This window comes from Grus americana, chromosome 15 (genome assembly GCF_028858705.1).
Source record: "Grus americana isolate bGruAme1 chromosome 15, bGruAme1.mat, whole genome shotgun sequence".
Classification (NCBI taxonomy): domain Eukaryota; kingdom Metazoa; phylum Chordata; class Aves; order Gruiformes; family Gruidae; genus Grus; species Grus americana.
Window position 1 is genome coordinate 13,320,678 of NC_072866.1, and position 13,152 is coordinate 13,333,829.

General features: G+C 44.9%; 1 protein-coding gene across 2 annotated transcripts in view; it reads right to left on the reverse strand.

Moving 5' to 3' along the window:
• The window catches only part of ELFN1 (extracellular leucine rich repeat and fibronectin type III domain containing 1), a 110,977-nt gene that overhangs the window by 51,419 nt on the left and 46,406 nt on the right, over positions 1-13,152 (reverse strand). For both annotated transcript variants that reach the window (XM_054842347.1, XM_054842346.1), the window contains exon 3: positions 244-378. The gene's annotated coding sequence lies outside the window, so the exon portion shown is untranslated. The remainder of the gene's footprint in view (positions 1-243; positions 379-13,152) is intronic.

Below are 13,152 nucleotides of genomic sequence, written 5' to 3' on the forward strand. Positions count from 1 at the left end.
CAATGTGAGAAACATAATCCGAGATCGCTGTCCACATCTGCACCAGCCTCTTCCCTGTCGCAAATGAATGCCGCGAGGGTCCCCTTCGTGCTCCACACCTGAGGAGGACTTCCAGGTACTTGAACCCTCCCCAGAGAGACTTGCTCCATCCACGCGATCCCGTGGGCTCTCTCCCATGGCCAGCTGTCTCACACCAGCTACTTCTCTCACTCTGGAGATGCGATTGAAAAGGTCACCCCTTACCTTTGCACCTCTGTGTGGCTGCTGGTCCCTGCTGCAGTCGTGAAGGTCTCCTAGTCGTTGTCTGCAGGGGCTGGGAGGCACACTGGGCACAGCATTCGGGATCCCGTAAGATGGTCAGCAAGCCCGGTATTTGAACTGCAAGGAAGAAAAAGAAAACGTAAGAGGGAGTTTCACCAGGGGGGTATAAAAGATTAATTGATGGCTTGATTAACATTAAGCTATCCCAGGGACAGCACAGCTACTCGAGTCATGGATCAGACACAGAGATGCAGGGACCAGGTGTGAGTGGGAAGAGGACCACGGGGAGTTACCAAATGCGATCAGCTGCTCAACACAGTAACTCAAAGGGAAAAGAAATCCACCCGCCAGTGGAGGAGGGACTGTAAGAAAGGCTGGAAGGGGACCTGAGACTGAAGTAAGAAGAGTGGGACAAATACCAGATGAGGACTGAAAGAGATGCGGGGAAGATGGATAGCTCTAGGCACGCACAGGGCAGATGGCACAAGACAGACATCAATGCCGAGCTCCTGGAGGAGTGAGGAGCCACTGCCACCACCACCACCACCAGCCACCCAGCACGGATAGATTTTAATAAGCTTAATAATCATCCTTACACCTGGGGATTGGTTTAAATGTGTTTTTAAATCTTAATTGTGATTTTATTGTACTCATTGGTCACTTCCAACCCTCCCTCTGTTCTTCTTTTAATTTTGGACGCCTGGCTGGGCAGGGCTTTCTAAGCTCACCACTGCTGTCAAGCTCCAGCTCACCTGTGATGTGAGACAACCAGTATAGCAAGAAGTGACACTGATTGTAACAGTACTCATCTTTGTGATATTCAATGTCTTGTTTTATTATCATCAGCATAATAACAATAACAGCAATATTAGTGACAACCATTTTATTATTCCTCATGTTAGTAATATTCAGACACGACCTAAGAGGTATTTCAGAAAGACAACACAAATCCAGTGCAAGATCCAGGAGAACAGGGCAGTTAATTAAACGTCAGTGTGATGGACAGAGCTGGGACAAGCCTGGAACAATATCAGAGAGCTGGACAACATCTGACAAGCACAGAGAGATGGATGGATCTGGGGCACGTCCCAGATCTCTTCCCCGGTGGAGGCAGAACCCTCCTACCTACACGCATCCTTAAGCACAATGTTGCTCCCTGCTCTGTCGCTGTTTCACTGACTTATGCAGGTGAGGAGATTTTCTGGAGAAAGCTGCCTTCCAAGCCGTGTCACTGATCACAGTCTGATCTGGTGACGTTTTACCACCTCCAAATGGTGCAAAGAAAATAAAGAGCCCCAGTGAAAACGACAGCGTCTCAAACGTGGTTTTTAACCAGCGTATGTGTGAACTCACAGCAGGTAGGATTTTATTTTTTCCCAAAAGGTTTCTTCTCCTTTTTTCCAAACTAGACATTCACGAGAGAGGCAGGTGGAGGACAGTGAACAGGGAGAGAGAATGGCAGCCGGAGGGTGTTGCAAAACTCCCAAGAATAAATATTACAGAACAAAAGCAAGCCTGTGACAGATACCGGGCAATCTGTAAGTCATCAGGAGAGTGGAGAGCATAATAGACTAATCAATCAGATAGACAAGGGTGAGAAGTGTCACAGGGAGGCAATAGGTAGTTGGAGGTCAGTTATGAAATATAATCTCTAAATTGGAAGGAGAAGGACAGTAGCACAAGAACAATGACAGGTATTTGAATGCAGGTAGGCGAATGTTAGATTGGTGATTTCCAGGAGAGTGAATGTTGGATGAGAATATTATGGGGGGTAAGAAAAAATAACCTGGTATTTTAGAGACACATATTCTGTAAAGTGAAAGGCTGAACTGGTGAGACTTTAAAGTGTAGCTCCATTTCAGAAAATACTGTTGAAAAACAGATGGTGGGGCTCCCTGTTGCTTGTTCCTCTGGGTTTCCAGACAAAGTTTGGACGGCCAGAAGCAAAAGAAGTGATGCTTTTCCTAAGCGTAAGTCCTGCAAATACCATCTGGGATCTGAAAGCCAAGCCAGATCCTCTCTAGCTTGTGCTTTCTCATCAGCGATCCTGGCACGCGTAATCTCTAATCTAGTTAGCTAAGATGCAGGGAAGTTGCACGCTGCCATGCATGAGAAGATGGGGATTCTGCAGGTGAATTTAATTATTCTTTCTACAGAGAAAGTGGGAGTCAAGAAGGCACAACTCTCTCCATTAGCTATCTGGGCTGCACAGTGACAAGAAGAAGCCAGACAGCATCATTTACTGCTCTTGCTAAGCTGAGCAGGTATAGTACCATTAGAGCCAAAGAAAAGCTTGGCTTAACATGCAGTCATTTCTACTGACACTTTTCTGACCTTAGCTGTGTAATACAAAGGTGCCACACAGTCCTTCTAACAACAGCTAGACCCAAGCAATTAGAGCTGAATGAAGAACTCGTAATGAATAATCTGTTTGGCAAACTCCACCTCATTTTATGCTCATGAAGTGTTCACACGCAGATTGCAAAGTTCTCACATTTCTTTGTAACTGGAAATAACTTGCCATTTTCCCCCTGAGCAAACAGCACCGTAACAGTTCATTGAAAACAATCTATATTCAAAACGTAGGCTGTGCTGAGGGGTTATGCCGGCCACGTGGTGCTGTTTCAGCTCCTCCATTGGGTGAGGGGCTGGAGTGGCTCCAAGAATTGCAAATCACGACTGTTACCTCTCATTTGAAATTCCCTTTTGCCAAACCTGTCAGCATTAGAACACGCTCACTGGACCGAATTATCAGCCATGGATATGGGTAACGTGGAAACAGAGCCAGGTGTGGTCCCTCTACAGCTGATGGAGAGGGCCAGCTATCTTCAGAAGCCACTGGAGAGGCTGACACCAAGAACATGTTGGAGAACCTGGAGACCATAAGATGGAGAGCCTGACTCTCTTAAACATCTGCTTAACTCTCCATGCCCAGCGGCGGCTGGGGCCGGGCCGGGTCCTGCAGAGAAAGGGGCACCGGTCTGCAGCCCAGGAGGTGGCACGCTGCTCGCGTGAGGCTGGACCAAGGGCCGGCAGCCGACCCCCCTGGTTGCTAATGAAGCCGAGAACAATGTGTGCTCTAACGGACCGAGACACGCAGGGAGATAAGAGACCGCGGGACAATAAATCAGGCTTTCAAAGCAGAGCATATTAGGAGATCAATGGGACAGATATTAGACCGAAGGAGCAAGCACCGGAGAGACAGGAGCAATTCTGTTCCTCCTCCTTCTCCCCGTTGCTAAGGAATTTTTTTTTCCATTTAATAACATCCTCATTGTTTTTAAATGAGCAGCAAAGCCAGTGGGTTCCACGTGGCATTAGCAATGTGTTTGTGAAAGGGAAAGCGACTGGCTCCTAGCAGGATTTGATAAAAGCCTCTCCAAGCTCCGAGTGATTTACAGCTCGGGAAAACAAACACGGACTGATACAAATGCAGAGAGAGGCAAAGACGGCACCGACATCCAGGTACACTCAATTACCAATTCATCAGCCCAACTGAACTTGAAGGGCTTTTCAAACTCTACATGGCTCTAAATTAAAGGAAATCTTTAGATGGATAGCATTCTGTGATAGGGCGAGAAGAGGACTAATTCGTTGATCTGCAGCTCGGGAGCTCTCGCCTCTCGCAGGCGAAGGGCCACGGGCGAGGGCGACGGGCGGCAGCTCCCACTCCCCACGTGAGACCCGGGAAAGGACTGAACGTCAGGATGCCCTTCGCGTGCTGCTGCAAAGCTGCCGGCACACACCTCTCCCTCCCTCCTCACCGTGCCATGCCCCAGTCCCCAAACAGACTTTTTTTCCTGTCTCTACTAGAAACTCTGCTTTCACCTGCCCTGGAGGTATTTCTGGCAAATCTGTGAAAATAACCGATTTTTTGGATCATTGGCTGAACTAAAATAAATGGAGGAAAAAAACCCCACTGCACAGTGACCCCAAATTGGAATTGCCCAGGCTCTCCACAACAAAATATATATAGAAAAAAATATATATATATCTATGGTCAACCAATTGTTTAATTCAATCTGAAACTAACTCATGGGGAATGTCATTTTTCCCTCCATCCCCTGCCTAGAAACCCATTTTTTCGCAAGAAGAGATGATTTACAGCTTCCCAGCTCCACGCTCCAGCAGCACTGACACCAACGTGGTGTTTGATATCTTCCCTCATCGCATGGAGCTCCTCAGCGGTGGGGGACGGGGGCCTTCAGTGCTATTGTGATAAAAACTCAGAGGCAGCTGGGGGTAGCGACAGCATCGCAGGAACAGAGGGAGTCCGGCCACCGAGAGACTGCGGGAAACTCTTTGTTAATTGTTCATGCGGAAACTGTTTTCATTTCGGTGTCTAATTGATATCTTGGGGAAACGGCATGTTTGGAAAAGACAGCGCATCCTCCCCAGACGCTGCCTGTGCGTGCTCAGGCGAGGTGCTCCACACTGCCTGTGCTGATGGAGCAACTTGCTGCCCCCAAAGCTGCAGTGCTGTCCCTGTCCCCCCAGCCCACGTCCTCATCCTGAGGTTTTGGAGAGCCGAACCAGTGCAAGAGCCCTGGGGCTGCTGGAAGGGTGGGTGCTGAGCTCAGCCGCCTCTCAAACCTTTGGCAGAGAGGAGACTTTGGGGAGTTTTGCACTGAGAGATGCCGTTCACCAGCACGGAGAGCTGTGTCGGCCTCCAGTCTCCATTTGGGGGTAGGGACTGCCTGCATCCCTCCAGAAGCTGCCAGCACCATCCCTCCTCCTGCCAGTGGGAGCATCAAGCCCTTAATTTTCATCTGGATATCAGCCCTCCTCCCTCCTCTTTCCTTAGGCCTCCTCCAAAGACAGCAGCCATCGTTCACACACGCAGCTCCAAGGCTGGCTCTGAACTATTTAAAAGCACAGCAGGTATTTTAATTATTCACTTCAAGCGCGCCTTGCTTGCTAACGACTCTGTGAAGCTGTCATAGCCAGCGCAGGGTGGAGAAGAGCCCTGCCAGGCAGCTTCGCATGGCCCAGCCTCGGGGCAAAGCTTGGGTCTGCAAAACACCCATGGTCAGGTGTTGTCACCGAGGGCAGAGGTGGCACGGGGACACGTGGGCGAGGAGCACCCTGGCAGATCTGCCCGGTCCCATGCACGCTCGCTTGCCCACCCAACCCATCGTCCAACCGCCTGCCCAGCCCACCCTGCGGCCACCGTTACGGCACCTCGCGTGCTCCAGGCCTGGAGTATCGGCCGAATGTTTTGCTGTCACTGCGAGCTGCTGTGCCCCATGCTGGTAGATTAGCTCTCATAACATTTTAAGGGCGCTGGAATTACCAAGATTCAAGGAAATAGAGGGGCACTTATACAGCACAGCTGAGCGGCTTCAGACAAAGACAATAGCGGGGATGGCATGATTCCTCGCTGCCTTGAGCTGTTCCCAGGGTTATATGCAAAGAGCTGCTTTGGAAATCAAGCCCTTGCCACCCTGCAGCAATGTCTCTACTTGCTTCTTCCTTCCCGGTACCGTCAAAAATATTTGCTGCAATAGCATCCGCTTTTCTGACCCACATCCCTCCCTGGGAACTGGCACTGGGGGCTCGAGGCAGAACGAGCTCATCTTTTGCAAGGGGAAATAGAGAGAAGGATGGTGTCCCACCTTCACGGCTGGAAGAAAGACAGCCCGTGTTAAAGGGAGCCAGGCTTGCATCAGGCTCGCAGAGGCTATTCTCAGCTCCAGAGCGCAGGTGTGGGGCAGAGACAGGCATCCCACCTGCAGAAGGACTGGGGCTGTGGGATCCTCCATTTTGACCCCACTGAGTCTCAATTAAACGTGAGCTTTCTTCTCTGGACCTTGGGATTTTGATCTGAGGTTGTTCCTTTCCCTTGGAGGTTGCTCTTGGTTCTTTCTCTTATTTCTGATAATTATTAAGTGGCTCTTCTTCCCTGCCTTTGCTCACCATTGCCTCAGTGTAGATTTGGAGGATTTCCAAGAATATTCAGGATCTGCTTTCCCCGCCTCTATGTGAGCAAGAGCCTCACCATGGGTAACCCTGAGCTTCGGGGCTCTTCTCTACCAGTAACACCCCACGGGCAAAGCCTGCGAGCAGAGAGTGCCCCACAAAAGCACATGCCCTGGTTGCAGAGCTGGGGTCTTTAAGCCTCCTGGACCATCGGAGCCAGCCCTTCTCTTTCTAACCTACATGTTTTTAAATGCTAATTTCCACCACATGCCCAATTCGAAGCTCTAATAATGAACAACTGCTTTCTTCCTTTCCTTCTGATTTCATATTCATGAGTCAGGGTTTCCTGGCACTAAACGTAAATGCTAAACGGAAATCGCTGCACAGTGACATGTCTGTGTAGCTTCACTGTCCATTTATTTGCCTTTTCAAAGAGCTGCTGTGTTAAGCAAACATCTCTGCCTGGATCCTATCTGGAGGAGTTTGTCTGGTACGGCATGGTGCCTGCCGGGGTGGGGGAAGTGTCTCTGTGTGATGGTGTCTCACAGCTCTGTTTTTGCTTCAGGGTATTTCTTGTACAATAGTTCGAGCTCGGTGAACACCTCAACCTTTTCTTGAATATTTGCTTGAATCTTGGCAGGCTGCGTTCGGAGCTGACACAGCGAGGACTGAAGCAGGGAACTCCCAGAGAGAAACACATCCATCGCTTCGGCTCGGACTCCACCGAGGGCTCCCGCAGGCAGCAATGGGCAGATGTCTTGGCAGAGGAGGCAAAGAGACACCTGTAACTTCACTGGGCAAATTATTTTTTCTGGCAACTAGAAAATCCACATACACATGCAAAAAAAACCCATTTCAGGATTCATCCAAAGTTACTGCGCTCTCCCCAAAAAGAGAGACAAAAGGCATCTTGAAAAAGGGAATGTTTTCTGTTAACCACAATGGTCGAAATGTTTTGTTATTTTCCTTGAAGGCTATGCTTCCATGTTGAATTGATTTTTTAAAAAAGACAAGGGCAAAAATAATCTAAAAGCAAAAATCGAAGGAATTAAATCTTCATGTATTTCAAGGTGAACCAAGATGTTCTTCTCTGCAGAGCCACCAAAGGTAAGTAGTCTCTTCTCCTTCTAACTTGCCTGGGATGGAAGCTTTAGACATACAAACTGGGACCCTGAAGTCCTCCCTCCAACAGTCGACCCTGCCCACAGAGCAACACATCCGCCCACCTCTGCTGGTGAACCGTGCTGTCCCATCAGAGACATCATCGTCCTCACCTATCTGCTCTGTAACCAAACAGGAACAGATATCACCCCCCTGGGAGCAAGGACAACCACCTGGGGCTGGAGTTGGGCTGTGCTTGCCTCTACTCACTGTCTTCTCTTCATGGAAACACCAGCTGAAGGTGGCTTTGCTCTAAGATGTGGGCTGGAAAGGGGAGCAGCTGATGTTCAAGTGCCTGGGGATGCTCTGCTGGTTTTGCTCCTGCAACAGTCATCTCCATGGGGCAAGGTGGGCAGTGAGGAGCTGCAACGGTGGATATAGCAGCTCTTTGCTTGTCCAATATGAGAGGCTTTACCTCTTCTCAGCTGCCTCCATTGCAGCCTCCTTCTCCAGGGCTCCATAGATGCACTGCAACTCCTTACGGTCTTGTTACTCTATTGCCTTCTCCCTTTCCTTCTGCAGTCATCCACTGCCTTTCCCTGTCTGCCTTTCCCCAAATGTTTTAACAAATGAGCTCACTGGAAGGCAAAAGTGAGGATGAGCGATGAATTTCAGACCATGAGAAATGAACTCACAAATGTGAGTGTTTGCAACCGACCAGCTGAAGAGTTGTGCTCCTGCTCATGGAGGACATGCTGTGTGGCATGTGTTCAATCAAAGGAACCAATGGGGACCACATTTTGAATATTATCTACATCGAACAGACTCCTTGTGAGGAAATTATGCAGCAATATTTAATGGTGGCTATGATTCAGCAAGTAATAGAAAGAAATATTCCTCAAACCATCATAAACTTCTCATGGATAACTCCCAGATGGGACTGAGGGTGAAAACCCTTTCATTAAAAAGCTATTCAGTTATGGTAAAACTGCCATATGTGTCTCACTGAGACAGAAGAAGTCTGATTGTCAAAAGTGACTTCAGCTTGAAAGCTGCAGGGAAATCAGAAAGCTACTTCGCATTTGAACAGGGGTTTTGAAATCTGTCTTTAGGGACCTGAAAGCATAGCTAGATCTCACACAGCAAGGTGTCTTACAGCTGGATGTCTAGGTTAAGGTAATTGTCTAGACTTCTTTTATCATCAGTGCACAGAGAGATACACACCAGCCCCCAGAGAGTGATTCATTCTTCCTGTCTTAGACATCTATTTTTGGATGGGATGAATTACATTCTGGAGGTGTTGAACTTTCTCCACCGACTATGGAGGAGTCTAGATGATGAACTTAGCCTAGACACTTAACCTTTATATTGCTAAAACAAGCAGTGCTCTACTGGTGAGAGCAACCCAAGTTGGCCAACAACTACAGTGAACAGAGAAGCAGTGCTTTTCCATAGGCAGGATACGGATGTGGACAAACCCTCTCTCCTCATCGTAGGCACACACTGTGGTGATCTCAAAATTTAACTGAGACCTGAGGACACTCTGGTGCCTGATCGTCTCATCTAATTCATTTATGTCATGCAAAAGGTACAGATTACATGCAATCCCTTCCAAAGTGTAGCCTGAAAGTTGTAATTTTGCAGTCCTGGGAGGAAAGCAGGGACTGCTCTCTCAGCTGAGTGTAGCCTTTCAGAAAGATCAAGCCTTTTACTGATCTTGGTCTTTCCTGAGATTAACAATCCCAAGCATCCAAAAATCAACAATTTAGTCCTTAAAATTCAGCTCTATTCTTGTACCCATCTTGCCAGTTTTGAGCAGCCATGCCTTGCAATTTTAAGGGTTTGCTTACAACCTTGAGAGCTGTTTTGTATACAAAAGGCTCCATTTCTCAATTTTGCTGTAGTCCAGAATCAATGCTAATGACCCACACTGCAAAAATAATCCCACTGTCTTCTAGGGGGGTTCCAGAAGCCAATGAGAATATTATTTCCATGACTTCAGTGGGGGCCAATTTCAATCCTCTCAGAAAAGCAAGATCTCTACACCTCTCAGAGCCATCTCACCCAAACCTCTCCAGCTTCCACTCCTGCAATGCACCATGGGCCAGGTTATCTGCACAAAGTCTAGGACTGGAGATACAGGAACTCTACAGGAAAACCAGACCTTGCAACTTCAAAGGTCAACATGAGAAAATCAAATAGAAATAGGGAAATAAATGGAAGGAAAAGTTACCAGAGGAAGGCCAGACTGCCATCCATAAATAGCTTTGTAAAGGAAATCTTTGCAACTGGTTCAGAGCAAAGCAGCTAAATTACAAAAAGCATGTCAGCCACTTCTCCAAAGCCAACAAACATGAAGGAACTGTGGGAATAAAATTCATGAGGCTAGAGACAAAGATGGAGGATTCTTAACTACCCAGAGCTGTGGGCTTTAATTCACAAGCAAAAAGATTTGTGCTCTTTCCTGCGGCGTACTACTGCCAGAAGCAGAATGCAGTTGACGACAAAAAGCCGATGGCTGGAAGCCAAGAGGATCCTCAGGGGCCAGGGAAATGCCTTGGAGACTTCAGTACTCCATACCAAATGGTTTATGCCAGTGTTTTTTCCTGACTCATCTGGAAAATCAAGATGGACCATAGTGATTTAAGGGGATGTTCGCAGTGCTCATGGGAATGTGTTCAAGAGATGGTTGAGCAAGACCTTCAGTTCACGGTGCGATACCAACAGTAACGTAGACATGTGAACTGTGCAGCTATCTGTCTATCTAGGCACACACACGCGCGCATGACACACACACTCCTTGGAGCTTAGTCATATAAATTAGACTCCTCTGAACAGATTTACTTACTAGAATGACAGTCCAGCAGGATGGATACAGCACTAACGGCTTGGTTTCTCCTTTTCGGCTTGGTTTCTCTTTTTTCTGCCTGCTTCAGCCATTGAGTGACCTGGGACAAGTTTCTACAGCTGTGCCTCAATTTTCCTGAATTTAAAAACAGGCTAATGTAACTGTGAAGTGTTGGAGATCTCTTAAGGAAAGACACCGCATGAGAGATTTTTCTATTTTAAATCCTGAAAAGCGCTAGCCAAATGCTAGTTCTTAAATACAGCTGGTGAATATATAAGGAAAATTGATTTCTGCAGAAGACTACATCATTTAACTGAAAAGTCAATAATCATCTTCCATACTAGCACTTAAATATTTGATCGAAAACATTCAGATAACGGTATATTTTTGGTTCGGAATGTTCACTGGAAAGCAGGGAAAACACAGCATTAGACTCAGTATTAAATACTATGTTGACAGAGAACACAAATGTCAGTATGACCATCTTAGAAAAGATATTTTAGAATATGTAAAATTAAATGACTCAGGATTACTCATGATGATATCTTACAAGAAGCAGCAAAAGCTCTTATTTCAGGAAAATTCTTGGAATCGCTATCAATGTAAAGAAAATATAGTTAGAAAAAAATTGCCTCCCTTGATAAAGAAATACAAAGACTTCAGGCTCCAAAGATGAACACTGTAAACCAAAAGCAAGACAGAATACTAAAAAGTCTAACAGAAATCCCAATACATAATCAAGGGAAAAGGCAAAATCACGAACAAAAGTGGCCAAAAGAGACTTCCATGAAAGGGGCAGTAAGATAAAACAGTTTGTCTTGCCTTCTTACGAGGGAGTTTATATATATGTACAAAAATATGGAAATTTTTCAGAACAAACGCAGAATTATTTTAATAAGAAGATGTAGCTCAGTCAGGGAAAAGACAAAAACCAAAAAGCCCAACACCACAGCATCATACCAATGACCAAAGGGCTAAAACCAACTTAATTCCTGGCAAAGGCTGTGAACAGCTGGCTCTACAGACAGGCAGTCCTGGTCAGGCATTACCTCACTTTCCACCAGAAAGTTGCATTTCAGCAAAACTGAAATTTCTCCTGACATGAATTAATTCTGGTAAAATCACATTTTAAAAAAATTAGAAATGTTTTGATTTCATTTGAAATATCATTTCATTCATGAAACATTTCATTTCAAGACTTCAGGAGGATTGATGATCTTTGAGGTCCCTTCCAACCCTAACCATTCTATGATTCTATGATTCTATTTTTCATTTCTATTTTTATCACATAATAAAATCTTCAAATATTCATCTCAATGACATTAAAATTAACCTGAAATATATTTTAATATTAACTTAATATCCCATTCAGAATGTGAACAAATGTCAAAATCTTATAATTTCCTGCAAGATACAAATTCTTCTATCATCTCATTGTTAAGTTTTCAGGCTTTCCAGGTATCTATTCCAGAACTTGTACCAAAATGTAAGAAAAAGGCAGACTCTCGAAAACTGTGAGGTATGTTGTTGTTATTCTAATGTGAAACAAAGGGAAATCTATAAGCAAACACGTCTTCAGCCCACAGAACCAGACCAAAATATAAGCATCAGGACCGTAGTCTGTTAAACAACCTCAGTGCACAGTAAATTGTGTTCACCCAACCTAAGTGAAGAAACAGGAATTTAAAAATATTTTTGGGTACAGAAGAAGCATCTGACTCTGCAGAGTGGCCATTCCATGTGAACCTTCCTTTTTTTGTCTCACTTTGGTTTATATTTAGAAATGCTATAAATATCTTCTATTTAATCAAATGAAATAATGTTTTGATAAATGATTCACTCGTTTAATCTCCCCAAAAGAAAGGCTGCAGATAAGACTGTCTGTTTTCACTGCATCTGTTCATCTGGCAGAAAAAAATAATTTCAATGGAAATGTTGTAAAACCCAACCCTTTCTACCCAGATGCTATATTTCCATATTTCTGATGCCATCTTGCCTGCAACCATTTCTTTAGATTTACATGAATTAACTAGTGTAGGACATATACCAGACTACAAAGTAAGTATTCAAAAAAGTAACGACTGCTTTTGATGATGACTTTGGAAGCTCAAAAGAAAAGCTGTAATCTCTTGTCCAGACACAAAAATAAACATTATGGATGGGTTTAATACACCTAAAACTTTCATCCCATAAGGTGCCTTTATATAAGTTTCAGAATGAAACCGCAATCTAGAACAAAGTATGCAGGTTTCAACTAGGTAGATGATGCGGCATTTGTACGAACTCATTTCTTCCTGGTTTCTGCTCATTCTGTGGGTTACTTCTGCAACTATCCAAGATCTCTTTGGCACTTAGAAAAAAGTGCAACTATAACTTTACAGGCTTTTTTAATAATAAAAGCTTTTAAGTCAAGTACAGTTCTTCACAACTGTTTTTAGAGGAAATTAGTACTAAGATTCAAGTAATGGCCAGAGGAACAACAGAGATCTGAGATGGAAGTTAGGAATAATTTGTATTGAATCCAAACTGGAGACTGAAATAGTCTCCGTAGATCTTCTTATGACCAAGTTTAAGGAATCAACCATCAAGAAAAATCTGTAGTATAAGACAATACCATAAGATAACACCCTATTCTGTGCTGACCTGCACCAAATTGAGTTAATCATACTGATACAAAACTTGTACAAAGTATAGAGCAAAAGAAAATTGACCCTTTTGATCTCAGGGAATGGGCAAAACATGCAAATAATATGATTTTCCACAATTATGATCCTCCTGTTTTCTCCTAAAGTACTTAGATTATTAGGAAAACAGCCTAGAAGGTTACACAAAGTACTTAGGATTTGTATTGTAATAATGATTATATGGTGTAATCAGTGAGTGGGATTTTACCTATGATCTACTGAGCTGAAAAGACAGGTTCTAACTCGGCAGAAGTTTGATGGTAAATTCAGATTTCTAGAGCATGGTGGCACGCAGGAGAGCAAAATAAAAAAACTTTTGTTAGTGTTTTTAGTATGACT